Here is a 4,720-nt window from a genome sequence, read left to right as displayed (position 1 = left end):
CTAAATTGTCATTAGATTTTTGCCAGTTGGTTCAAGAACCAAATGGTCAAAGGAAAGTAACTGTTCTTAAACCTGATCGTCTGGAACTTCAAGCTTCTGTGTCTCCTGCCTGATGGTACCTGCAAAAAGATGGCATGGCCTGGATGATTGCATGAAGTTGATAATATTATATTATATGAATAAAATCATCAGAATCAGAATCAAATTTAATGTCACTGGCATATATCGCAAAACTTGTTAACTTTACAGCAGTACTACTGTACAATGAAATACATGATAGATAAAGAAATAGAGAAAAAACTGAGTTACAATAAGTATATATATGCTTATTAAATAGTTAAGTTAAATATGTAGTGCAAAATAACAGAAATAAAAAAGTAGTGAGGTAGTGTTCATGGGTTCAATGTCTGTTTAGAAATCGGATGGCAGAGGGGGAGAAACTGTTCCTGAATCACTGATTGTGTGCCTTCAGGCTTCTGTACCTCCTTCCCGACAGTAACAGTGTGAAGGGGGAATATTCGGGGTGGTGGGGATCCTGAATGACGGATGCCACCCTCTAAGACACCACTCCTCGAAGATGTCTTGGATACTATGGAGGCTGGTACCTATGATGGGGCTGACTCATTTTACAAATTCCTGCAACATATTTCGATCTTGTGCAGTAGCACCACCCCCCTGCCAGACAGTGATGCAGCTAGTCAAAATGCTCTCCACAATATCTTTGTAGAAGTTTTTGAGTGTTTTAATTGACAAACCAAATCTCCTCAAATTCCTAATGAAATATAGCCGCTTTCTTGCCTTCTTTATAGCTGCATCAATATGTTATGTCCAAGTTTGGTCCTCAAAGATACTGACACCCAGGAACTTGAAATTGCTCACTCTCTCCATTTGTGATCCCTCTATTTGTGTTTCCACATCTTAACCTTCCTGAAGTCTACAATCAATTCTTTGGTCTTACTGACGTTTAGTGCAAGGTAGTTGCCACGACACCACTCAACTAACTGGTATATCTTGCTCCTGCATGCCCTCTGAAATTCTGCCAACAACAGTTGTATCATCAGCAAATTTATAAATAGCATTTGAGTTATGTCTAGCCACACAGTCATGGGTGAAGGGAGTAGAGCAATGGGCTAAGCACACATCTATGTGGAGCACCAGTGTTAATTCTCATCAAAGTGGAGATGTTATTTCCAATCTGGTTAAAAAGTCAAGGATCCAATTGCAGAAGGAGGTACGGAGGCCTAGGTTCTGTAGCTTATCAATCAGGACTGTGGGAATGATGGTGTTAAATACTGAGCTATAGTCAACGAACAGCATCCTGGCATAGGTGTTTATATTGTCCAGGTGATCTAGGGCCATGTGAAGACCCATTGAGATTGCGTCTGCTGTAAACCTATTGTAGCAATAGGCAAATTGCTGTGGGTCCAGGTCCTTGCTCAGGCAGCAGTTGATTTTAGCCATGACCAACCTCTCAAAGCATTTCATCACTGTAGATGTGAGTGCTACCGGGTGATAGTCATTGAGGGAGCTCACCCTACTCCTCTTGGACCCAGGTATAATTGTTGTCTGTTTGAAGCAGGTGGGAACTTCTAATTATAGCAGTGAGAGATTGAAAGTGTCTTTGAATATTTCTACCAGTTGATTGGCACAGGTTTTCAGGGCCTTACCAGGTTCACCCTCTTGAAAGACAGCTTGACATTGGCCTCCAAGGTAGAGGTCACAGGGTCATCGGGGATGCTGCATTGACCCTCATAGCTATGGTTTTATTCTCCCTTTCAAAGTGAGCATAAAACACATTAAGCTCTTCTGGTAGTGAAGCATCGCTGCCATTCATGCTGCTGGGTTTCACTTTGTAGGAAGTAATGTCCTACAAACCTTGCCAGTGCATCCAATGTCACCTCCCACCTCGCCCAGAATTGTTTCTTGGCTCTTGAAATAACCCTCTGCAAGTCATATCTGGTTTTCTTATACAGACCTGGATTGACAGACTTAAAGGTCCCAGATCTAGCCCTCAGCAGACTACAAACCTCTTGGTTCATCCACAGCTTTTGCTTTGGGAATGTACAGTAGGTTTTCATAGGCGCACACTCATCCACACAGGTTTTAATGAAGTCGGTGACAACTGTGGCATACTCATCCAGATTTGAAATGGGTCCCTGAACACAATCCAGTCCACTGATTCAAAGCAGTCCTGCAAGCACTTCCGTGCTTCCCTTGTCCATACCTTCTTGTCCTCAGTACTGGTGCTGCAGACTTCAGTCTCTGCCTATACTCAGGGTATAGGAGTGCAGCCGGGTGATTAGACTTTCCAATGTGTGGACGCTGGTTAGCACAGTAGGCACTCTTGAATTTAGTGTAACAGTGGTCCAGTGTGTTACTTCCTCTGGTATTACAGGTGATTTGTTGATAATAATTATTTAGTGACTCTATCAAGCTGGCCTGGTTAAAATCCCCCAAAATGATGGGGAAGGCATCAGGATATGCTGTTTCATGCCTGTTGAATCTACAAGTTATGTAAAGGAATGTGGGTTCCAAAGGAATTGCCCACGTATTTCAACTATGGGAGGCCATAGCATTGATGCCAACAACAGCCTTGTAATTTTTCTTTGCAATTTCCGGTATTTGCAGACTTTTGCTTTTGTGATGGGGTCCGTTAGAAATTCAAACATACATTGTAAAACCTCATTTTCCATGTCTGTAGCCATTTTCCCCAAATTCTCTTTTTGGGATGGAGATTCACTCATACAAAAAATGGTGCTATGGAGCTGGAACTTGATTCACCTTCCCCAGTTAAACCAACATGCAAGTTTATCCACAGTGAAATTTACATTGTCCATCTGAAAAACGACAAGTTTTTATTGACTCACAGGGCTGTCAGGCTTTTCTAATTCCATTACCACAGAAGCCATGTTAATTTGAGGGCCAACACTCAGATCGTATCTTTTGTTCTCACTGGGACCTCTTGTAATGCCAAAAATGAAAACTGAAGTGTGCTTGACTGCTCTGCCTCTGGATGTCAGGGTCATGGTCATTGTCCTAAATTCAGAATCATTCCAGGCTGCTGCTGCTGACCTTTGCCAAGTCCCATAGTTCCTGCAGCCAGTTTCATGAGGGAAATCACCCAATCTCCATAGTCAAGACAAAGAACTTTCATCCACTGTCCCTATTTTGCATGGGTATTTCTCCAGATTGCAGACTTCCCTGAAATGTAGTCATCTGTAGAAATTGGTGACCTCCTCTCAGAACTAGCTGACCTAGCCCTGATGGGTTTCAGTGGCCCTTGCATAAAGGGCAGACCTCCTGAGATCAGTGGCCTTCCAAGTCTATCTGAACCCTTAGAAGTGCTCATCCATTCCTCGTCTCACCAGTCCAGCATCCGTTCATCAAATAGCAGCCTATCCAAGCGCTGGGGAGATCAGTAACATAGCGGTTAATGTGACACAATTACAGCTCGGGGCTTCGGAGTTCAGAGTTCAACTCTGTTGTCATCTGTAAGGAGGCTTTACATCCAACCATAGAATGCCTGGGTTTTTCCCGGGCACTCTGATTTCCTCCCACCGTCCAAAGACCTACTGGGCAGGTTAATCGGTTATTGTAAATTATCCCTTGATTAAGTTAGGGTTAAATCGGGGTTGCCGGGGGTAACTAGGGTTATGCGACTTGAAGTGTTGGAAGGACCTATTCCGTGCTGTATCAATAATTAAAGGAATACAGTTTGTGTTGTTGATTGCCTGTTTAAGAGCTGCTTTCCATTATCATGTCTGCTGTGCTGTCTGTTAAGAACTGGTAGCACATCAGTAAGGAAGCAGCACTGCAGCCAGCAACTGTTCCAGTCTGATGCTGAGGGGTGGAAGCAGAGAGTGACCGTGACCTCGGCCTCCATGGGGGAATGCAGTCGACCACAGTTGTGCTTGAAGTTGTGGAACGTCAGGTCTCAATGAGGGCAAGAATTGTCAGAGCAGATTTTTGCCATTTAAACAGCACGATCTCAGAGAAAAGGCAATTCTGCAAATCTCGTTGTTTTGTAAGTAAACGTAAACTGTTGCTTTTGAGTCACAAGAGATTCTGCAGATGCTGGACATGTTGAGCACGATACAAAACTGCTGGAGGAACTGAGCAGATCAGGCAGCAACTATGAAAGGAATGGAGGAGATATCAAATCTGAGCCCGAAAAGTTGACTCTTTATTTCTGTCTATTGATGCTACCTAACCTGCTAACTTCCTCCAGCAGCTTTTATATGTTGTTTTTGAGATCAATAAGGCAGCCACCATCATCCCCTCGCCCAAGATGGCAACAGTAACATGCCTTAATTATTACCATCCATTGGCACTGACCTCAATGACAATGAAGTGATTTCAGTGGCTGGTTATGGCTTGCATTAAATCCCATCTTCCTGCTACATTGGAGCCTTTCCAGTCCACTCTTTGCTCAAATTTGTCCACAGATTCTGTACTCCACTCCACTCTATCCCACCAGGAACATGATGCCTCATTCACCAGGATGCTGCTTATTGACTTCAGCTCAATGTCTAATACGATCATCTCTCAGAAGCTGGTGGGCAAACTGACCTCGTTGGATCTCAACACCTCTCTCTGTAACTGGACCTTGGACTTCTTGACAGAAAGACCACAGTCAGTGCATGTTGGCAGCAAGGTCTCTAGCTCCATCACACTGAGCACTGGCACCCTGAGGTCTATATTCCCAACCCACTGCTGTTCA

Source organism: Mobula hypostoma, chromosome 10, assembly GCF_963921235.1.
Source record: "Mobula hypostoma chromosome 10, sMobHyp1.1, whole genome shotgun sequence".
NCBI classification, from domain to species: domain Eukaryota; kingdom Metazoa; phylum Chordata; class Chondrichthyes; order Myliobatiformes; family Myliobatidae; genus Mobula; species Mobula hypostoma.
This window is presented reverse-complemented; position numbering follows the sequence as displayed.